The 24,258-nt window shown below is 42.5% G+C and overlaps 1 non-coding gene and 1 pseudogene across 1 annotated transcript; both read left to right on the top strand.

Moving 5' to 3' along the window:
• Positions 1 to 3,081: 3,081 nt before the first annotated feature.
• LOC131752012 (protein lin-28 homolog A pseudogene) lies at positions 3,082 to 3,696 on the top strand (annotated as a pseudogene).
• Positions 3,697 to 9,873: 6,177 nt separating this feature from the next.
• On the top strand, positions 9,874 to 9,945 carry TRNAE-UUC (transfer RNA glutamic acid (anticodon UUC)). Its single transcript has one exon. It is a non-coding gene; the product is annotated as a tRNA-Glu (tRNA).
• Positions 9,946 to 24,258: the final 14,313 nt, after the last annotated feature.

Below are 24,258 nucleotides of genomic sequence, written 5' to 3'. Positions count from 1 at the left end.
ATCTCTCCATCTGTTGGTATCATCTTTAATTTCCTTCATCAATGTCTTATAATTTTCAGCATACAGGTCTTTTTTCTCCTTAGGTTTCATTACATGTGATTAGTCTCTTCATATTTTCTATTTCTTCCTGGTTCAGTCTTGGAAGGTTATACCTTTCTAAGAATTTGTCCATTTATTCCAGGTTGTCTGTTTTATTGGCATAGAGTTGCTTGTAGTAGTCTCTTAGAATGCTTTGTATTTCTGTGGTGTCTGTTGTAACTTTTCCCTTCTCATTTCTAATTTCATTGATTTGAGTCCTCTCCCTCTTTTTCTTGATGAGTCTGGCTAATGATTTATCAATTTTGTTTATCTTTTCAAAGAACCAACTTTTAGTTATTAATCTTTGCTATTGTTTTCTTTGTTTCTATTTCATTTATTTCTGCTCTGATCTTTTTGATTTCATTCCTTCTGCTAACTTTGCGTTTTGTTTGTTCTTCTTTCTCTAGTTCCTTTAGGTGTAAGGTTAGATTGTTTATTTGAGATTTTTCTTGTTTCTTGAGGTGGACTTGTATAGCTATAAACTTCCCTCTTAGAACTGCTTTTGCTGTGTCCCATAGGTTTTGGAACATCGTGTTTTCATTGTCATTTGTCTCTAGGTATTTTTAAATTTCCTCTATGATTTCTTCAGTGATCTCTTGGTTATTTAGTTATGTATTGTTTAACCTCCATGTGTTTGTGTTTTCTACGTTTTTTCCACTGTAATTCATGTCTAATCTCATAGCGTTGTGGTCAGAAAAGATGCTTGATATGATTTCAATTTTCTTATATTTACTGAGGCTTGATTTGTGACCCAAGATATGATCTATCCTGGAGAATGTTCCATGAGCATTTGAGAAGAAAGTGTAATCTGCTGTTTTTGAAGGGAATGTCCTATAAATATCAATTAAATCTATCTGGTCTATTGTGTCATTTAAACCTTGTGTTTCCTTATTTGTTTTCATTTTGGATGATCTGTCCATTGGTGTAAGTGAGGTGTTAAAGTCCCCCACTATTATTGTGTTACTGTTGATTTCCTCTTCTATAGCTGTTAGCAGTTGCCTTATGTATTGAGGTGCCCCTATGTTGGGTGTATATATATTTATAATCATTATATCTTCTTCTTGTATTGATCCCTTGATCATTATGTAGTGTCCTTTCTTGTGCCTTGTAACATTCTTTATTTTAAACTCTATTTTATCAGATATGAGTATTACTACTGCAGCTTTCTTTTCATTTCCATTTGCATGGAATATCTTTTTCCATCCCCACACTTTCAGTCTGTGTGTGTCCCTAGGTCTGAAGTTGGCCCCTTGTAGACAGCATATATATGGGTCTTGGTTTTTTATCCATTCTTCAAACCTGTGTCTTTTGTTTGGAGCATTTAATTCATTCACATTTAAGGTAATTATCTATATATATGTTTCTATGACCATTTTCTTAATTGTTTGGGGTTTGTTTTTATAGGTCTTTTTCTTCTCTTGTATTTCCCACTTAGAGAAGTTTCTTTAGCATTTGTTGTTGAGCTGGTTTGGTGGTGCTGAATTCTCTTAGCTTTTGCTTGTCTGTAAAGCTTTTGATTAGTCCATTGAATCTGAATGAGATCCTTGCCTGGTAGAGTAATCGTGGTTGTAGGTTCTTCCCTTTCATCACTTTAAGTATATCATGCCATCCCCTTCTGGCTTGTAGAGGTTCTGCTGAGAAATCAGCTGTCACCCTTATGGGAGTTCCCTTGTATATTATTTGTCATTTTTCCTTTCTTGCTTTCAATAATTTTTCTTTGTCTTTAAGTTTTGCCAATTTCATTACTATGTGTCTCAGTGTGTTTCTGCTTGGTTTTATCCTGCCTGGGACTCTCTGCACTTCCTGGACTTGGGTGGCGATTTCCTTTCCCATGTTAGGGAAGTTTTTGACTATAATCTCTTCAAATTTTTCCTCTGGTCCTTTCTCTCTCTCTTCTCTTTCTGGGACCCCTATAATGCAAATGTTGTGTTGCATTTAATGTTGTCCCAGAGGTCTCTTAGGCTGTCTGCATTTCTTTTCATTCTTTTTTCTTTATTCTGTTCCACAGCAGTGAATTCCACCATTCTGTCTTCCAGGTCACTTATCCGTTCCTCTGCCTCAGTTATTCTGCTATTGATTCCTTCTAGTGTATTTTTCATTTCAGTTATTGTATTGTTCACCTTTGTTTGTTTGTTCTTTAATTCTTCTAGGTCTTTGTTAAACATTTTTTGCATGCTCTCAATCTTTGCCTCCATTCCTTTTCGGAGGTCCTGGATCATCTTCACTATCATTATTCTGAATTCTTTTTCTGGAATGTTGCCTATCTCCACTTCATTTAGTTGTTTTTCTGGGGTTTTAACTTGGTCCTTCATCTGGTACATAGCCCTCTGCCTTTTCACCTTGTCTATTTTTCTGTGAATCAAAACCAGTGGATTATTGGCAATTTCGTATGGTTAATCCAATATAATTAACAATTACCTTTTAAATAGTAGTCTGTTTTGGCTTGGAGAATAACCAAAGATGCTCTTTAGAAACAATGTCATATTTTTTTGTTTTATTTTGTGTATTTTTTAGAGCAAGAGTGAAGGTGGTCACTGTCTCCCTTACCAACTGGACACATTTTTTAAAACACAAGTTGAGAAATTTCAAGTTGCCCAAAAATGATTTCCATAATCTTACTTACTATCATTGAAAAGGAAATAAACCAGTCAAAAATGTTGCATATCTATGTTGTACTTGGTGTGGACAGAGCAGCAAAACAGTTCAATCACACTCTTATCCCAAGATGCTTGCAGTTCTATTTAAAGTTTTTTTAAGTATACTTATGAAAAGATGATGAAAATGCAAGGCCTTAAACAACTTTCAAATAAATAATAAAGAGAAGAAGTACTGCCACAGGCCAGAAAAAGGAAGCAAGCCAAAAACAGCCGTGGGCTCTCCCACCGTTATTGTGCTGGGGAAGATGTAGCAACCTATTCTCTAAACCACGCTTTTGCCTCCGGTCTTCTCTGGGCCAGTAGCTGCCTGACCAGGGACCTGGGGCCTCGGGCTCTGCCAACTACTATGGGCTCCGTGTCAAACCAGCAGTTTGCAGGTGGCTGAGCCAAGGGGCCAGAGGAGGTGCCGGAGTCCACAGCTGGGGCCACCAAGGAGCCGCAGCTGCTGCATGGTGCCGGCATATGTAAGTGGTTCAACGTGTGCATGGGATTCGGCTTCCTAGCCATGACCGCCCACGCCAGGGTCACACTCGACCCCCCAGTGGACGTCTTTGGGCACCAGAGTAAGCTGCACATGGAGGGCTTCCGGTACCTGAAGGAGGGTGAGGCCATGGAGTTCACCTTTAAGAAGTCTGCCAAGGGCCTGGAATCTATCCAAGTCACCGGCCCTGGTGGGGTGTCCTGTATTGGGAGAAAGAGGTGGCCCAAAGGGAAGAATATTTAGAAATGCAGATCAAAGGGAGATATGTGCTACAACTGTGGAGGTCTAGACCATCGTGCTAAGGAATGCAAATGGCCACCCCAGCCCAAGTGCCACTTCTGCCAGAGCATCAACCATATGGTAGCCTCATGTCCACTGAAGGCCCAGCAAGCTCCCAGCTCACAGGGAAAGCCAACCTACTTTCGGGAGGAGGAAGAAGAGATCCATAGCCCTGACATGCTCCCAGAGGCCCAGAATTGAGCCACAGCAGGTGGGGGCTATCCTTTTGTGATCAGAAAGTTTTGAGGAACAGGCATCAATTGGTAGAGTGGAGAAAGTGGGGACAGGGTGGGTAGGGGGCAGCTGGCACTGCCATATATCTCAGGCCGGTTCGTAGCATCACTCCCTCTTCCACCTTGGTTTGGGAGAAGGGGTGAGGCAAAGGAACTCCAATCTTGCTCTATCCAAAAGCGCGTGAGGGCTTTTGGGGGTAACCCTCCCTGCATGCTTTATTTGAGTCTCCACCCACAGAATCTCCAGGTTTGAAAGTGGCCTGGATAGGAAAGTTGTTTTACTCTTAAATAAGGATATGGAATAATATTTCCCATGCCAGAGTGAAAAGATTAAGCATGAGACCAGATTGATAGACCTAAACCCACAAGCCACCACCATCTGTGGGAGGAAATATCTCAGGGGTAAGGCAGGGTTTTCCACATCTTGTCTCCTCATAACCCCCTCTTGGGATGGAGTGCTGAGAACTGTCCCAAGCAGTGGGTTGTGATGATAGGCAAAAGGCTTGGTTATGGGCACAGCTGTAGACCTGCTGCTTCTAAGTTCATTCCCACCCCATTCTGGGCCAATACAATTTTATTTATTTGTTCCCTTGGATGACTCTACCTTGGGTCCCACTTTCTCCAGGATGCCAATTGCACTAGCTCTGTGTAAATGATATATCTTGTGCATTTTAACTCTTTTTTTCATAATATAAATATTCTTGTTTTGTATTTTTGTGTATTTTAATCTAAGGCCCTCATTCCTGCACTGTGTTCTCAGGTACATGAGCAATCTCAGAGATAAGTCAGCAGCAGCTCCAGATCTGCACAGCAGGAATACTTTTTGTTGCTGTATCACCAGAGAAAACAACTCTTTGGAGTGTATAGCCTATTGATCTACCTAATTTTTGTCAATTAGAGCTGGCTTTTCTGCCATAGTGTCCTCTTGAAATCCCTCCACCTTCAGTGTTTCATGGGAGACTAAGTTTTAACTGGGTTGCCCCATGACTTGGTCTCCTTCTACTGAAAGACTGGAAATTGGTCTGAATAGGAAAAGGTGGTACAGAGAGGTTAGGAGAGGCTGGTCCAGGTAAAAGGTGCAGAGAGGGGAAACCAAGATTAGGCAGAGGTCATCTGTATGTGTGATAAAGGATTCCTGTTCCAGAACTCTAATTCCAGGGCACTGACTTGCTTTACATACCAGATCCATCCTTCAATGGATTGGGCTAGGCCTACCATGCACAATAGGGTGTATTGTGTGTGTTTTTGTAAAAAATGTGAGTTGGTAGGGACCGGTTTTAAGGATGATGCCTCTGTACCCATCTTGAGCTGCCCAGGGATGGACATATGAAACAAGGACAAGATCCTAAACCTTTAACAATTCTGGGCTTTTCTCCCTTGGCTTCCAGAGACACCTTTAGCGATGGCTTCTTTGTGGTTCCCAGAGCCAGTGTCCTGCCCAGCTGCAACAGTGATTAGTGTCATGGTAGCTAAAGAAGAAAAGGGGGTTTCATTTACATGCTGTGAGATCACTGCAAACCTACCTCACTGTGTTGTAAGGGGGCAAATGCAAGAGAACGCATTGGGTGATGTGTGTATGATCCTGAGTTTTTGTCTCCCCCAGTTGCTGCCAACCTCTAGTTAATGTATTTGTCTGGGCTTCATAGGACTTCACAAGTAGCTGATTTGGTGACTGCTAGGTGGCCTAGTTTGTGTAAATATGTTTTGGTCTTCTCCATGTTCTTTTGGGGTTTTATTGTTTACAAACTTCTTGTTATATTGAGAAAAATAGCCAAAGCATCTTTGACAAAAGGTTCTGCACCAGCCAAAAAGATCTGAAACATAAGCTTGGGGGCCCCTCTTCTTGAAGGGGGGGGTCTTGAGCCACACTTTCTTTTGTGTTCCCCTTCCTCTATTTCCTATTTCAAACAAGATCTTCTGTCCTAAAAACTGTATTCCTATCCCTTCTTCTTTCCCCCTTCATACCCCCTCTAAAAAATAGCCCATACACCTATATGTTTAATTTGTGGGGCGTCTGCAATTAAATGACTGTGCAGAAATCCTGAAGAAGCTAAGAACTCTCCATCCCTTGTTCCCAATCTCCGGAGTCATGACCATTCCTTGACATGATTCATGCCAGACAGACTGCTGTCTTTAGATGGATTTAATCTCTTATCCTAGGGTAAGAAGGAGCAATGAGGGGGCCTTCCATGTAGAAAGTGGTGTTGGGAAACCACGAAAGGAAAGATGAATGTATATCCAAGTCCCTCAGGAACTTTCATGCAGGTGTAAGAAACTTATGTCAAAGTGGCCACAAGATTGTTTAATAGGAGACAGATGAATGTAACTCCATGTTTACTAATAGAAACCAAAGCTTTGTGTGAAATCTCGAATTTATGGGGAGGGAGGGAGGGAGGGTAGAAAAGCATGTACCTGTCTGTTCTTTTCCTCATCCCTTCCCCTCATTACTGAACTGCAGGAGACTGAGCCCCCTTGGGCTTTGGCAACCCCATCTGGGCAGTGTTTATTTGACAGTTGATTTTGCTGTGTCAGGTACTTCCTTTCCCATTTGCTATCATTTTGTAACACACATGCTGACCCTTTTCCCTTCCCCTTCTTTTCCTTGGGAAAATACAATGAATAAAGACTTATTGGTACTGAAAAAAAAAAAAAGAAAGAAAGAAAGAAAGCGAGCAGAAGGGAAAGAGCACACATCCAAATGCAGAGAGAATGCACAAAATCTCTCCAAAAAGGAAGGCCAAATATTGGCCATGTACACTCCAGCAATCACTGTAGCTTCCTTCCAGTGGTCTGGGCAGCCAGAGAGAGTAATGGTGAAATGCAGGTAACTTCCTCAATCAGAACCAAACATCAGCTGGAGAATCAATCACCCAGAAGATCCATCAGTAGAGGAGGTATGGATCTATCCTGTTGTGTAGCTGAGTGAGGGTGGCCAGATCAATGCCTTCTGCCAGAGCCTCTGGGGGTGACAGTAACACTGGGCAAGTACCACTTTCATTTCGGGCTGGATGCTAAGAATTTGCCCTCACAGTGACTCACTGTTATATATTGTTACTGGTGGTGTGAAGGGGGAGAACTCATATTCAAAGATTCAGTACTTTTTCCAAAAATTAACAGCTAGTCAGTTTTTGGATTTAGGATTTATGCCAGAGATATCTGACATCAAAAGGCAGGAGAAATTTATATGCACAAACACACACACACAAGCTATTCATATTATTCTACTTTAACCTTCAGGTTATCCAAGTTAATAAAAAATTTATTACCAGTAATATTGTTACTGACTGAAGTTCTTGGACTCTTCAATCAATAGAAATTGATAACGAGCCAGATGAGAAATTCAGGCAAGGCTTTATTGGTACTCAATGAAGCATGAGAAAACAAGTAACAGTTTCCCTTGCTCACTCCCTGTGAAGGGCGGGGAGCTGGTCCCTTAAATGGGGTGAGGAATGGGGCAGGTCCATGGATTGCGCTGGAGGGATGGCTTAGGTGGTCTGCTCACCCCCTTGGTGGTACCCTGTGCAGGGATCATGCACAGTACCCTGATTTTCTCCTGACATCTCAGAAGTGGCAATTGGGTTTCTGGTCTTTTTGTATCTTATTGTTCATAATTTGCCCCAAGTGCACATTCATGCAGTTATTTTTAGTCCCTCATAGTTTCCTTGTATTTTGTTGCTCAAGGAGACGTTTGTCCAGGTACAAGCACTGCAGCAAAGGGTCCCAGGTCCCAGGTCCTAGGTCCCAGCCTGTCTTAATATTACACCTCCCAATTCATTTAAAGACATTGGAATTTAGTAACTTTTTATTCAGAATGTATATTGTCCCTGTAATTTCCTATTTCTTTATGGAGAAATTGCTTTCTAGATTTCATTCATTTCAGCATATTCTAATATTATCCTTATCATGGAGTCAACCCATGATGATCTTCAAAAGAACTTCACTAAATCTATTAGTTGGATGATTTGGGGCAAGTTATTTTAAGCTCCTGGATATTTTTGAGGTTCTGGCCTTGCATATCCCCAAGGTTACATTTCAGATCTAAAAGTTTCTTAAGTCTAAATTATTAAAAATCCATCAAATATGCAATAAAAGATAGAAATGTGAGATATTAACTACTAATATTTTCAAAAATTACTTCAGTTTATAGTAACAAATAGAAGATATGAATCCTGACACACTGCTCTGTAAAATAAAGCAAAATATTCAAGCCTTCCTGCTGTACTTGTTTTTACCAAAAACAAAACCAAAAAAGTCGCTTAATCACCTACTAGAAAATTCTTTTCCATGACTGTTGCCCCTATTTTAGGAACCAAAGGCATTATTTAATGTAGTACTAACAAGCCCCAAATTACCATGACTCAGTGCAATAAAACAATTTCTAGACATAATGCAATGTATGTGTTGGTGGTTGGCAAGTGACCGCCACACAGTGAAAGCCAGCGTCCACTTTCATGCCATCTTGTGGCTCTGGCCCCTCCTGCAAGGCCTGGGAAGCCTCTCCATTCAGGTGTGGATGAGCCATGGGAAAGAGATGCCTGGGCTGCAGCCCCAGAGAGGAGCTATGGCCATTTTCATTGAGTGTGTGTCCTCACTTCCTCCCTAACCCTGGATATATTAGCATTGTTTTAAATTGTATTGCCATGGTTACAAGCAAGACTGAACTATTCCCCAATTTATTGACTAATCAGAACTCCTCCTCTCTCAATCCCCTTTCCCTGTGGGTTTTTTCCCAGGGAGCTAAGCTGCTAAGGTTTTTTTCCCTTGTATATAGTAAGGATAGTCACATTTTCCTATCAAACATTTTCTTCCAGTCTGTGGCTCATCGGTAGACATTATGTATGGTCCTTTTCATCCCACAAATATTTTCAATTATTAAGAATTTTTTTTTTAATCCCACAGACATTTGAAATTCTTAGAGATTAAGAATCTCCACCCTGACTTTTGCTTAGGGTGATGCTGGCCCTTTATCCTCCCTATGGTCCGCCTATTACTTTCATAGCAGCATTTCTTCGTGTTCACTGAGAGGAAATTCCAGAACATACCGGTTTTACAAAAATTTAAAAATAGAATTGCTTGGTCATAAGCAGGTTCAGGAAATCGTGACAACTTGCCTCCCTGACCAAGTGTTATGAGTTTCCAAGAGCTTCCTTTTTCCCACATACTTGCCAGCTTTTGACATTTCACACTTGCTTTTTGGCCTAATGCTAGCCTAGAGCCAGTGAGGTTTGAGATTTTTTTCAGATGCATTTTAGCCTTGGGGTTCCTCTCCAAGGAGCCTTTTCACGAGTTCTCACTTTTATATTACAGTATTTGTCTTCCTATAAATCATATGTAGTTTCCTTCTATATGGGACACCAATCTCTTAGGTGGGGTGTACATGTTTATCTCCCAGTCAGTAGTTTTGTTGTTTTACGTTTTTTCCCCCAAGGTATGAGTTGTTAAAGTAGTGCAATGTATGGATTCTTCCTTTACGGTTTGGGGTGTTTTGTTTTAGTTTTATTGATGTAAGGCCATCCCTAAACAAGATCTTAAAAACGGTAGTCTCTAAAGGTCTTTTGCCCCAAAACGTTCCCCAGGAGCTATTCTGAGCTTCATGCATTGCCTTCTAAGTGCAAAATTCCACTTAAAAACCCTATGAACTTAAACATCATGATTGTAAAAATCTGATCTAATAAAAGTTACCCTCAGCGTCAAAACCGGGAAACTGAGACCTGGGAGCCAGGCTCACAACCTGCTCTGTGAGTTACTCAAACAATTCTTTTCTCAAATCTCACTGCGGAGCCTTCTAACACAGCTTTTTAGAAATTTAGGTCATAGGCTCCCCGGGCTGGGTGTGCAGGGTCGGGCGGCGGCTCCCCGGGCGGGGTGGGTGTGGGTCGGGAGTGGCCCCCCTGGGACTGAGTGTGCGGGATCGGCTCTCCGAGGCGGGGTGTGAAGGGTCTGGGCAGGCCGTAGGCCGCCGCACCGGGCTCCAGGCTCCGCCCGCAGGAAAGCAGCACAGCCCAGACCAGATCAGAAGTCCCGAGCGCCAACGATCTGCGCAAGCGCAGAAGGCCTCTTCAACTCGAAGGCGGGACGGCGCAACGAAAGCGGAAGCAGACGGGAATGATTCAATTGCCTTGCTCTGAGAAGCTGTATTGTCGGGTCCCACATGGTCTAGCGGTTAGGATTCCTGGTTTTCACCCAGGCGGCCCGGGTTCGACTCCCGGTGTGGGAAATGAAGCTTTTAGAATCCAGCGTTAAGAAATTCATCTCTAAGTAGATTTAAATACGTCTTAGCAAAAAGACTAAATATAATTGTACAAAGCTGGAATTCATTGGGGGGTGGTTGTGAACTTGATAACCCACCCTACCATCCTGTGATTCATAAACCCAGGACATCCAGGTTGTGTAAACAGTATTGTTATTTTTGCCCTTGACATAATTCATTTAAAATTTCACAATAAATTATAACATTTATTGGTCAAACTCTATTAGACAAAGGAATTCTCTTTTATTTTCTTCCCAGTTTTATGATGACATTATATAGCTTATAAATGACATTATAATATTGTGTGAGTTTAAGGTGTACAACATGATGATTTGATACACATATATTGTGAAATGATTACCACAATAGGGTTAGTTAACACTTCCATCACCTCACTTAATTACATAATTAGCATTTCTTTTACACAGGGAATTCTAAGGCTGGCCAATTCACTGCTTTCTGCCTCCCCCTAAGTGTTTCTGGCAGGAGGATAGAGAGCTAGTGAGGAAAAAGAGCCTGGAAGAGCCGCCCCAGGAGCAGCTATGTTTGAGGACACGGGGAAGGGAAGCAAGAATCTTCCTGAAGCAGGAATCACCAGGCCGGAGACAAAGAAATAAGAGGTCTCCAAATAGAAATACAGCTTTAACAGAGGTTTGCTGCACAGGGATGTAGACAGTGAGGGAAGATCCATTCACCTAACCAGCTTCCACAGAACAAGACATGAGTTAATGAGGCATGGAATCAGCTTCCAGATAGAATCACACACATGGTTAGGTTGAGATAAGCACTCCTTGCAAATTCAAATTTTCAGAAGTGGAAAGGGCCATGAAACCTTCTCAGCTTCTAAGCCATTTCCAGGATGGGAATAAAATCTTCCTTTCTATGCATACAAAACCAAGCAGGACCGTATGGTGCCCTCCCAGGTACAAAAACCTTTCCATTTCCGGTTTCTTATTTTCAGGATAAAGGCTTCAGCCTCCTAGATCTTCCAGAATACCAAAGAGCAGATTCAAACAGTTACTAACCAGGGAAGTAAGGGAATGCAGAAAAATGTGCCTTTTGCACAGGTCAAGTAGATGAGTTAATAATTAGACGTATGACAGGACAACTTCTGCATCTTGCAAGTCTTTGTTGGTGGCACTAACCTCCCTAATCCTCCCTAGGATGCAGCATCGCTTTTGGTTTACTACCTTTGTAAGAGGAGGAACTTCCAGGGGCTACCATTTTGTCTTTTCTGACCACAGTAGCCCCCACTCCAAGATTCAGGAGGCAATATGATACTGTCATTTGTCAAGTAGGAGATTTGAATTATACGTAACAGAATCAGGTATGTTCACATCCACTGGAACCACTTTGAGATAAACTTAGGCCAAAGCTTCATTTATTTCAAGCTCCAGTGAACCACACAAAAGTACTGGAGGAGCAGGAAAAACAAATAACACCAACATTACTACTAATAATTCGGAGCTGCCTAACTGAAACTGTGCACCTCAGATTGGGACTTGAACCCAGCCTAAACCCAGATTGGGACTTGAACCCATGGTCTTTTAATTAGATTCACTCACCTGGTGTCTGGACGTACTGAGGCTCAGGTTCCATGTGTCTCAACACAGAAGGAATTCAGCAAGAGGCAAAGTGATAGGCGACAAGTAGATCTATTAATATAGGACGCTTGTGAGAGATGCAAGTTGGCAGGCGAGGGGCTCTGCCCCGAGGATTAAGTGGGCTACATTTTTATAATCAAAGGAAAGGGGGGGGGAAACGACTGCCTTCTTCATTCTTCGAGTAGACATATATCACTCACTCCTCCTTTGTATGGGGCAGGAGAATGTCTGACCCTATGAGGTCAAACTAGGTCTGTCATAGCACTTATTCAAATCAGCAGAAGGGTGGTAACATTTTTTTTTCTTTCACTTAATGACCTGGGGGCATATCTCATGCTTTACAGTTAAGTAAGCCTGCTTCATTCCTCAAAGTTCCGATAGCTTTCTTGAGCAAGCATTACTTAACAGTGGTCTCCCAAAGTTCCCTAGGTTTTCCTCTCTATCTATAATCCCCTACTGGGATGTCTACAACTACCTGTATAACATTCCTATTCCATCCCTATCACAACTGCAGGAAGGAATGCGTGTCAAATCAAACCCAGTAAGTCAACAGAATAAATGCCCATAGGTCCTCTGGGGGAAGGGTTGGGAACATATGTACAACTTATTCTTGTGGCAGTGCTTCAGGGTCCTTCCTCAGGTGGACTCAGTCTATCCTTCCTTCAGTGGAAAGAGACTGGGAACTGACTTGGCTCTTGGTACTGGACCACAGGCAATACAGTCCATTGTAGTGACTCAAGCTAAGTTTCTGGCCACCAAACTTAGAGTTTCTTAATTGTACATATCAAATAATTCTCCAGTAGACAGCCCATCGATTTCATTCCTAGGACACCACTGCCAAAGATTCCTGTTGCTCCAGCACTGCTTCAGTAACTGAGCTCACCTTTTTCCTGGTGTGTCTGCTTCTTGGACTCTTGCACTCTGGAATTCCAAGATTCCCATTGAATCCAGAACCCTCATGGCTTTTCTCAGGGGTCCTGGCTTGTGGAAGACTGCTACCAAAGGGTTTTCAAGCAGCTGGTGCTCTCTTTACCAGTGCATTTCTCAATCCCTTAACCAAGGAAACATTTTCTGGACCTCTCTAGGGAACACAGTGGATGGGCAGGTGTGTGTTCACATTTGATAAATCCCACTCCAACATGACTATTTACCTAATGCCCTAAAGATGTTAATCTACCCTCTACTGTGGTTGTATGGTTTTACAACCTCAATGGCGGCAGGCCACTGCTGGTTCAGGTTTCAGTCAACTAACCAAGCACACTTGGACTTATAGCTATTCCCAGATTCTCAAACTATATTTATATGACATAGATCCATATCAACAAGTTTGACCCCCAACATTATCTTCCGCCTCCTCCGTCTAGCAATCTTAGGATCCATTCCCATACATATTCCTTACCTTTCTTCTAATATAAATTGGCATAATCTTACAATTATTTCAATGTCTAAACTATCTCATGCTGAATCATACCTGACCTCCTGGACTGGGCTGAGATTGAATTCCAGTTTGGGGTCTGGAAGCTTTGAAGGGTGGTAAGGGTGGACCTGGTGTAGAATTGGCATCCCCTTGCAAGGTAACTTTAGTGGGTACGGTCCATGTTGAGTCCCTTGGTGCAAAATGTGGTCTGTGAACCAGCAGCACTGGCTCGTCTGGGAGCTTTCTAGAAATGCAGAATTTCAGGCTACCCCTGAGACCTACTGAGTCAAAATGTGCATATTAACAAGGTACTCAGGTGATTCTTATGCACATTAAAGTCTTAAAAACACTGATTGAGTCTTCAAGCAAGGGAAGCCTGGCTTCCTTCAGACAATGGGAGGGACTATTTCCACTGGCAAGAAAAACCTCAAAGAAATTTGGGCTTTATAATTCTCTGTTCATCTGAGCCAAATCAAATATCCCCACTCCATGCATTGGGGTTCCATTCTCTCTTAATCACTACCTTGAGTTTCACTTAAGTGATATGGAGAGGCTATGAATCTAACTTATGTTGTAATTCTGCAACTTGCAGAATCAAATTATGGGCATGATTTTCAGCTGTACCTCTTATTACTTATTTCTATAAAAGATAATGTGTTGCCTGAGGACCACAGTAACAGATCTCTAGTCCTCTGACCATATCTTGAGTTGAGAGTTTAAAGCCTTCAGTAACTCATTTTCTTTATGTAACTCTCCAGTGCAATCAGAAATAGCCAGCCCACCATCACTGTAGTTGATAGACTACCTTACCTTCAATAGACCTATTATTCCAGGTAATGCCAGGTTATATACAAAAACTATGTATGTGGATGTCTAGCTCAACAAGAGAAAACACTTCAGGAATTTCTAATAGATAAAGGGATAGAGGAGCAAAGAGGAAGGAGGTGGCATTAGCAGACTTAGGAACATCTTACTGCTGACATTTTGGAGTCTGCAGATAATATAGCTGGAACCACCCAGGCTGCTAATTCTGCAGTCACTCAGCCACTTGCGGTGGCCACTATTGAAGCATGTACTTATTTACAACGCTGCCTCCGCTGCTGGTACTATGGAAGTGCATGGACAGCTCCTGTTACCTCGGTTGGAAATGCCAAAGACACTGGAGCCTGGGTTCAGTCACTGTTCCTGAAAAGAGAAAAAGAAAAATTACCCCTTCCTCCTACCTTCCAAACTCCTGTCAGTATCTCCAAACGACTGAACCTAATCAGAATCCAGCTGGCCAGGCAAACTGGAATGTTCATAGATTTATAGCCCCCTGAAATACAGAGCAGAAGAAACAAGCCCAGAATTTACCATACTTAGCTTTACTGGATTTTTATCTGATGATCTTCTCTGAAGCTAGAGGTTTTGATTTTGAGCTTACGTAACAAAATACCCCCAATACCTACTTGCTTAGAAACAACCATATTACTTTGCTCATGATTCAGGAAGGGCTCAGCAATGTGGTTTTCCTGTTTCACATGACACCTACGAGTCACTCACTTGGTTGGATTCAGCTGGTTGCTGGGCTGGGCTGAGGTCAGGACTTCACCATGTGGCATCATTCTCCATGGCTTCTATACATGCTGTGAGCTTCTTATGCATGGTGATCTCAAGGTGGTTTCACTTTTTACATGGTGGCTGGTTTCCAAAAGGAAAGATCAGGAATGACCACTCCTCCTAAAAGCTAAGTGAAGAACAGGCTTAGTGTCACTTCTGCTATATTCTGTTGGTCAATGCAGTCCCAGACCAGCTCAGATTCAAGGGAGCAGAGAAACAGACGTTCCCCCTCAGCGGAGAAGCACAAGCTTACGCAGAGAAAAGGCATGATGTGTGACATCTATGAAGGTGTTGGTGTTGTTTTCAAGTCTCATCCAATCCTAACCCAGAATTTCTCAGGATTGTCTCCCACTGTCCTCTCTCTAGGCTCTGATCTCCTTTCCCACTTTGTCTCTGAGTGCCTGTGCAGATAAGAACAATGACTCTATTTGTCACCTCAGTAAAGGATGCTCCATTTTTGTTGATAAAGCAAAATGCTTATAAAAAACAAAAAAGCAATCGACATTTTATAGAAGCCTGCTTTATTAAAAGGCATGAGTTCTTCTTAGTGCTTTCTGAGGGAGGAGCAAAACAACTAAAATTATCTTGTGGCATATGACTTAATGTGGGGAAGAACTGGCAGTGACCCATTTTCCTAATATTTGCATAAACCGCTGAAACCCTAGTTTCTCACCAGCTGGTTTACTCTCACTGCATTTCACACTTTCCCTTATAGGGCTACACTTGTTTCACTCTGTTTTGTTTGTTTGTTTGTTAACAAAAATAAATCATTCATGGTAATGTACTAATAAATCTTTATGAATTATTTCAAAAGGGTGTTAAAAACAAGACAAACAAGACCCAACATGGAGTTGCATCTACTAAGCTCCCACCTCATCAAACTGAGACTTAATTACAGTTTCTGCTCTCTAAGGAGTGGAATCTTAAACCAGTAAACAAAGAATCACCTGATCAGCACCAGTGAAGTCATCTGCCTGATAGACCCCTGTCATTCCCCTAAGGAAAGTAAACTTGCAATAACCAATCTGCTTTTCTGCCTAGTATTACTTCTTTGTCCCACCCCCTCTTGCCTATAAGAGTTTTCTTACTGTTGTGCAATTTTTCAGAGCTCCTTTCTATCTGCTAGATTGAATGCTGCCCATTCATGAATCGTCAAATAGAGCCAATGAGAGCTTTAAAATTGATTCAGTTGAATTTTGTTTTTCAAAAGGAGTTAATACTATATTCACATTAAGATATAAATAAATACAAAGGAAATATAGAGTAAGTCCCCTACATACGAACCTTCAAGTTTCGAACTTTCAAAGATGTGAACGTGGGCTTCCCTGGTGGCGCAGTGGTTGAGAATCCGCCTGCCGATGCAGGGGATACGGGTTCGTGCCCCGGGAAGATCCCACATGCCGCGGAGCAGCTGGGCCCGTGAGCCATGGCCGCTGAGCCTGCGCGTCCGGAGCCTGTGCCCCGCAACGGGAGAGGCCACAACAGTGAGAGGCCCGCGTACCACAAAAAAAAAAAAAAAAAAAAAAGATGTGAACGTGCGTTTGCATGTCCAATCACGTAAGTTAGTTCACATGAAATTGATCTTACCCTCCATCTCCTATTGCTGTCAATCCTTCAGCTCTACCATCTCTCACCGCCCCTCCCTCCTCCAGTAAGTAACTCTTCTTGCCTGTTCACTCAATGCCAGCCCCTGTATGCCAGCTTTTGTTTTGTACTACTGTACTTTTCAAGATACTGACTGTAAGATTAAAAATGTTTATTTTTTGTGCTTGCTTTTTATGTATCATTTGTGAGAAAAGTATTATAAACCAATTACAGTACAGTACCATACAGTTGATTGTGTTAGTTGGGTACCTAGGCTAACTTTGTTGGACTTTCAAACAAATTGGACTTATGAACATGCTCTTGGAACAGAACTCATTTGTATGTACGGGAATTACTGTACTAAGCAAGAGAGGATGCAAAAGCATAAATGTGTCCTGAGGGTTAAATTCTATTCCAAACTCCATGCTTTGGACTTTGATGACACAGGAGCTAAGCCCTGGGGGCACAGCCTCTATTACAGACAGGGTTGAGCAGATGTGGGGTCTTGGGGAGTGCATTCTGAGCTCTTCAGTGAGCCCCAGAGACAGTTATCAAGCTCATGGGGCTAAACATCCACCCCAATGCCTATGGGAGTGTAAGGCTAAAAGCTCATCCTAGAAGCATATAATGACTCTGTTCTAAGTGGTCCAAACAGCTAGGTGTTGTAGACAGCCCAGAGAAGATGACCCAGTTCTTACTCTTTAGGATGTTTTTGTAAGGAGTGGATGTTAGTGATAAAAAGTTAAATGTCCATAATGTGCCCATTGACTCCAGGTTCACCCACATAGGAAAACCTGAGAGTGTCTTTCTCACTTACTTTCATTCATAATCTACATCTACTCAATTGTGATGCTCCCTTGAGCTGACTTTCTAAAGAGATCCCAGTGGTCCCCTGCTCCCCTTCCTCACTACCATGGCCTTAGCCCTGTGCCCAAACCTCCCACCTAAAGGATCATCAGCTTCCCATTGGCTTTCGCAAGCATCCAGTAGGGGGACATTGGGATTGGAATGACATCAAGTGGCAGCCCCTGACACATCCTCCATGACTTTCCACACTTTCTGTATCTATGATGACATCATGGCAGAAACCATGACTCTTTACTGACTCAGTGTGCACTTTTATCTCCTACAACGAAAAAGATCAAATGTGGTGGCCCAGAAGGAGGCTTCCAAATGAGGGCACCCAAGCTAGGAAAGCAAATATGCCCAAGAACACATTTGGAGGGAGCAGCGTGCTTACTGCAGCTCCCAGACACTGCCAAGCCTGCCTGTCCCAGTCTGTGTGGGGAGGGCAGCTTCCTCCTGAGGCCTCCAGGCAAAGGTTTGGGCTTGCCTGTGGTCGAGCCTGATAAACCACACAAGTTTCTGGCCTGGAGCCAGATCACTCCTTGATTTTTTTCAGGACTCAGTTGAAAAACATGGGCTACCCTGTCCTGGATCTCAATAGGTTAGACTTTTAGGGGCTGTGACAAGATTAGTTCATTAGTCTGAGTCAACAGCCAACCAATGCCAAAACTGAGATTATTCCATGCAGATGACCATGCCTGCCTGACGGATTGGAGTGTTGCTGAACAAAGGCTGGTGTGCCCAGGACACAGAAAACCCAGCTTCAAACTTCTGACAGCAGAAGTTTGCAGCAAAGTAAAGGTTTATTACAGGGTTCCAAGCATAGTGGGAGAAAACTTCATATTCACCCCAACTTGGCCTTTGAGTTGCAGGTGTTTTTAAAGGGAAGAACAAAGAGTCTGGAACTAACCATTTCCTTGAGATATTTGTGACTTTTCTTGGTCATAGTTTCGGGAGTCAAGATGTTTCCAGTTTCTGATTCTTTGGCCAGGTGGTCCATGGTTAGGAGTGGGTAGGGTGGTTCCTGTGAGATCATCTTGCCCTGGAGAAACAACCTGAGTTGCACATTAATGATGTTATTGACAACAGCAATCTGAGTCATCTGACTCTGGTTGATTAGCCTTCAGTTAGCCCAGTATTGAGGTCTGAGGGGACAAGAAAGGGATTGAGGTCAGGGAAGAACAGCAAGGGAATACCATTTTGGATAGAGAGATAATCATAAACTCAGCAAAGGAACTCAATTTTAGGGGGACTCGGTTTCAAAAGTAGCCCTGAGTTCCAACTATCACCAAGCCAGAGGAAAAGGTCTCATAGCCCATTAAGGTCTACTTCAGAAAGTCAGTCCTCCTTAAGTTTCTGAATGAATCTCCAACCTGGCCCCTGGCATCAATTCAGGCATCTCACAGTTCTGTCCAGGAAGTTGAAGTTGATCTGAATACCTGAACATTTTCCAGGGCTGGGTGGCCTGAAAGGCTGGCCACACACACAAGGAGTACAGTCCAAGTTATCCAGGGAGGAAAAGGAGTGGAGAAGGTGGTGCAGTGGGCCAGGTGAACAGCTGTTTCCTGTCTGCTGGGACCCCCAGACGTGCTACAGGTGCAGGACTGAGCTGAGCTCACTTCCCTGCGGGGGAGGGTGTGGAGCCTGGGAGGCTGTGGCTGCTTCTTGCCTTCAGTTGTCCTGGCAGGGCAGCCATCAGGCCCTCTGAAGGAGGAAGGGGACTTGTCCCACACTGTGTCACTCTCCCTTGCAAGCTTTAGCAAGATTACCTCCGGAGGGCGTCTACATCTTCTAAGTTCCAACAGCTTGCTCCAAGGGTGTTTATGGGCACAAGGGACCTGCTTAGAGTCACTAGGCTCACAAGTGTTACCAAACTCAGGTCTGGCTGCTAGCCACTCTAAAGCCAATACTCGAGAGACCAGTGTTGGTAGAAAGGAAGGGTTGCTTTCAGGAGGCCAGCAACCAGGGGCAAGAGGTGGATTCATGTCCAAAGGCTGACTCCCCCCTGCCAATCAGTGGGCAAAATCTTTTAAAGGGGAGTTTAAGGGGTGTATAGGAGGAGGGAAGGGGCTACATGCAGAAACAGCACGGACAGCTCTGACAGTCATCTTAAAATTAGTCATGAAGTGGTCTGATGAGAGTCATCTTGATTGTTTTAAGTACAGTTAATCTTGAGTTCCAGGATCGATTTGTTCCCATTTCCTTGGGGCCAGTTCTTAGAATTGTGGCAGCTTACGTCATGGCTACAGTCTGGTCATCATGTAGTTAACTTTTTCCACCTGGTGAGGGCTTCAGTATCTGTGAAACAGCTCAAAGGATATGGCTCACAACATTATCTATAGCCCTTGAGGAGGAACTAAATGTCCTTGACTTTGTTTAATGACTAAAATATTATTATTTATTTGGTCCTGTTTGACCACTTTCTTTTGCTTCTGATTTTTTTTAACTTCTCTAATTAAACTTATTCTTTGACTAAAGTTTTTCTTCAGACAAAAGGTAGGCTTGAGGACATAGTGGGGAGGGGGGGCAATCTGTCCTGGGAAGGCCCCACAGGGTCCTGCTCCACTTCACAAGAACCCCTCATCCCCTTGACCACAGCTGGCCCCATTGACTAGGTTTCATAAGCAGTGGTTCAAGAACTGTTTCCCCAGCTTTCTCTGACTCCTCTCCATTGCACCTCTGATCCTACCCCTTGGTGGAGCTCAGCCACAGAGTCAGGGGCTAAAGAGATGGATCAATATTCCCTCTGAAAACCAAAAAGCTTACATGAACAATCAACTGGCAGCTTCCAAGAATGCCTCAAAGAATCTGCTAGCTCTTCCTAAACCCCATTGGCAATGCGTTGTTAGACCTTCAGATTCTTGCAAGTGATCCACTAGCATTCCTCCAAAATGTCTCACAGACTCCAGGCTTTTGGCAGTTCCAGAATGGCAGTGACATCCCTGCTCACTGTAGCGGTGTGTCAGGAGTTCAGCTGAGCTGGCTCATTTTCTGGACGTGTAGTCTAGAAATGAAAAGAGAGAAATGGAGATAGAGGTGATAGGAACCGGTTCTATGTCTAATTCAAAAGCCTCCCCCCCATAATCTGAACATTGTCGATTTTTTTTCCTCTAACACATCTATGCAAGATACTCCTGTCGGTGATGGCAGCTATGATGAGGGGATGAGGGGGTATGGGGGCATGTTGGAATATCCAGGAAAGTGTACCTGAAAATATCGCCAGCCCCTTTGATCATCCCCTCTGCAGAGGACAAAATCTCCTCCCTCTGGGAATCACTACCACTGAGAGTTGCCTGCCCTACTGTCAAGTCATGGATCTTTAACTTGTGTGGGAGTAATGGCTGAGAGGAGGGGGGTGGAGTTGAATGGGGCAAAGACAGGGGCAGCGGCAGCCCACTTATCCCGTGGTTGGCATCCCACCACCCGCGGCAGGGGGCAACCGAGGGCTCTGCTGATCCCACTTTCACCTCACTTGGTCTCTTTGGTTGTAGGAGATAAAAGTGCACACTGAGTCTGTAAGGAGTCATGGTTTCTGCCATGTTGTCTCTATTCAAGGCATCATCATACATACAAAAATGGAAAGTCATGGAGGATGTGTCAGGGCTGCCACCTGATGCCATTCCAGTCCCAATGTCCCCTACTAAATGCTTGTGAAAGCCACTGGAAGGCTGATGATCTTTCAGGTTGGAGAATTTGGGCTCAGGATTAATGCCGTGGTAGTGAGGAAGGGGAGCCGGGGACCACTGAGGTCTTTTTAGAAGGTCAGCTCAAGGGAACATCCCAATTGTGTTGGGAAGGGGCACATTCCCCCCTCCACCTCTCCAGTGTTCTTGCAGCTGGACTAATAAAATTGACACAAGACAGATTAACAAGAGAGAAAGAAACATTTTAATTCATGCATGCGGAGGTCTCATAGAAATGGGACCTAAGAAGTGGAGAATGCAGGCAGCTTTTACACTTTTTAGAAAAAGAAACAATAAATTTGTGAGGAACTGACAGGGCAGAGAAATTTGGCGTTGAGTGCTTAATTAGTGAAGAATCTAAACAGAGTTTGGGTTTAGGGTAGTAAATTAAAGAAGTAACAAGGTTTGTCCATATAGGCTTCTCAGCCCAAATTCCTCATCTCTGGCTAAAAGTGTGCCCTTTTACCTCCAGAGGTAGACAGAGCACCTTTCACATGAGTGATTTATTTCCTGCTCTCAGTGAGACAGAAAGGAGGGTTAGAGTGTATCTCTTGCACTGGTCATTTCTTAAGTAATTTTAATTCAAAATAATCAATATGCCATTGAGGCACATTTGGGGGCTGCCTACCCTGGGCCCCAACAATTGTTTAGATGTTGATTAGGAGTGAAAAGTGTTCCTATTGCTCCTATATAGGAAATTATGAGGCAGGATGTGGCACAGTGCCTCTGTTGAGACCTCTTCATGGGAGAGAGGGCAGAGGGGAGGCTTGAAACACTTTTCTCCAACTCACGGTCCAGTGCTTTTCCAATCCTTGCCCTTCTTTCTCTCTCACTTCCAAGCCCATTATTTTTCAGTGCTCCCCTAGCAGTGAGATGATCACACCTGCTCTGCACATCTGTGCTGACCCTTACCTGGCTTGCCAGTCCAGAAGGGAAAATGGGAAATGGGGAAGCTTCACTTTTCTCTGGCTTCACCTCTTGCTTACAGGATCACAGCAGATGATTAAAGCCTTAAGCTTTACTTTCCTCGTGACTTGACTTAACCAGCTGCTCTGACACCTGGTAGCTCAGCTCTCTCCAGCCCAGCTGGAAAAAGTACCAGTGCAAGCCAGCTAGGCTGCACCCAATACAGTCTGCCACCCCTGGAAACTGAGCCAGGAGCTCCACATAGAAGGCAGTGGTCCAGCCAGAGAACTGATAAGGGAACAAAACACCTGATGCTGAAAACTCAGCCTCTGTACACTGATGCTGAATCAAATCTCAGAGACAGAATTTTGGGTGAAGTAGAAAAGAATAGCTTTATTATTTTGCCAGGCAAAGGGGGATACAGTGGACTCATGCTTCTCATATCTGTGTGTCCCAACCTAGGAGAATTTGGTGAGGAGTTTTATAGCAATGGTTCAAGGGTAGAATTGCTGATAAGAATCAGGGTAGAGCTGAAGCTAAAAGAATTAAAAATCTGCAGCCCGTGGAAGGAAAACCACATTCACAGAAAGATAGACAAAACAAAAAGGCAGAGGATTTTGTACCAGATGAAGAAACAAGATAAAACCCCAGAAAAACAGCTAAATGAAGTGGAGATACACAATCTTCCAGAAAAAGAATTCAGAATAATGATAGTGAAGATGATCCAGGACCATGGAAAAATAATGGAGGCAAATATCTAGAAGACCCAAGAAATGTTTAAAAAAGACAGAGACAAATTAAAGAACAAACAACTTGAAGAATTAAAGAACAAACAGAGGTGAACAATACAATAACTGAAATGAAAAATACACTAGAAGGAATCAATAGCAGAATAACTGAGGCAGAAGAACAGATAAGTGACCTGGAAGACAGAATTGTGGAACTCACTGCCACAGAACAGAATAAAGAAAAAAGAATGAAAGGAAATGAAGACAGCCTAAGAGATCTCTAGAACAACATTAAATGCAACAACATTCGCATTATAGGGATCCCAGAAAAAGAAGAGAGAGAAAAAGGACCCAAGAAAATATTTGAAGAGATTATAGTCGAAAATTTCCCTAACATGGGAAAGGAAATAGCCACCCAAATCCAGGAAGCACAGAGTCCCAGGCAGGATAAAGTGAAGGAGAAACACACAGAGACACATAGTAATCAAATTGACAAAAATTAAAGACAAAGAAAAATTATTGAAAGCAACAAGGGAAAAATGACAACATACAAGGGAATTCCCATAAGGTTAACAGCTGATTTCTCAAAAGAAACTCTACAACCCAGGAGGGAGTGGTATGACTTATTTAAAGTGATGAAAAGGAAGAACCTACAACAAAGATTACTCTACAAGGCAAGGATCTCATTAAGATTTAACAGAGAAACCAAAAGCTTTAGGGACAAGCAAAAGCTAAGAGAATTCAGCACCACCAAACCAGCTCTACAACAAATGCTAAAGGAATTTCTCTAAGTGGGAAACACAAGAGAAGAAAAGGACCTACAAAAACAAACCCATAACAATTAAGAAAATGGTCATAGGAACATATGTATCAATAATTCCTTTAAATGATAATGGATTAAATGCTCCAATCAAAAGGCACAGGCTCACTGAATGGATACAAAAACAAGACCCATATATATGCTTTCTACAAGAGACCCACTTCAGACCTAGGGATATATACAGACTGAAAGTGAGGGGATGGAAAAAGACATTCCATGCAAATGGAAATCAAAAGAAAGCTGGAGGAGAAATACTCATATCAGGTAAAAATAGACTTTAAAATAAAGAACGTTACAAGAGACAAGGAAGACTCTACATAATGATCAAGGGATCAATCCAAGAAGAAGATAAATATTATCTTCTTATAAAATTATAAATATATCTTCACCCAACATAGGAGCACCTCAATAACTGCTAACAGCTATAAAAGAGGAAGTCGACAGTAACACAATAATAATGGAGGACTTTAACACCTCATTAACACCAATGGACAGATTATCCAGACAGAAAATTAATAAGGAAACACAAGCTTTAAATGACACAATAGACCAGACAAACTTAATTGATATTTATAGGACATTCCATCTAAAAACAGCAGATTACACTTCCTTCTCAAGTGCACATGGCATATTCTCCAGGATAGATCACATCATGGGTCTCAAATTAAGCCTTGGTAAATTTAAGAAAATTGAAATCACGTCAGGCATCTTTTCTGACTGCAATGCTATGAGATTAGAAATCAATTACAGGGGAAAAAAAACATAAAAAACACAAACACATGGAGACTAAACAATACATTACTAAATAACCAAGAGATCACTGAAAAAATCAAAGGGGAAATCAAAAAATACCTAGAGACAAATTACAATGAAAACACAAAGATCCAAAACCTATGGGATGCAGCAAAAGCAGTTCTAAGAGGGAGAAGTTTATAGCAAAACAAGCCTACCTCAAGAAACAAGAAAAATCTCAAATAACAATCTAACCTTACACCTAAAGGAACTAGAGAAAGATGAACAAACAAAACACAAAATCAGTACAAGGAAAGAAATCATAAAGATCAGAGCAGAAATAAATGAATAGAAACAAAGA

The sequence above is a fragment of the Kogia breviceps genome, chromosome 3, assembly GCF_026419965.1.
Source record: "Kogia breviceps isolate mKogBre1 chromosome 3, mKogBre1 haplotype 1, whole genome shotgun sequence".
Taxonomy (NCBI): Eukaryota; Metazoa; Chordata; class Mammalia; order Artiodactyla; family Physeteridae; genus Kogia; species Kogia breviceps.
The sequence above is the reverse complement of the archived record's forward strand: the minus strand, read 5'-3'. Positions and strand labels throughout refer to the sequence as shown.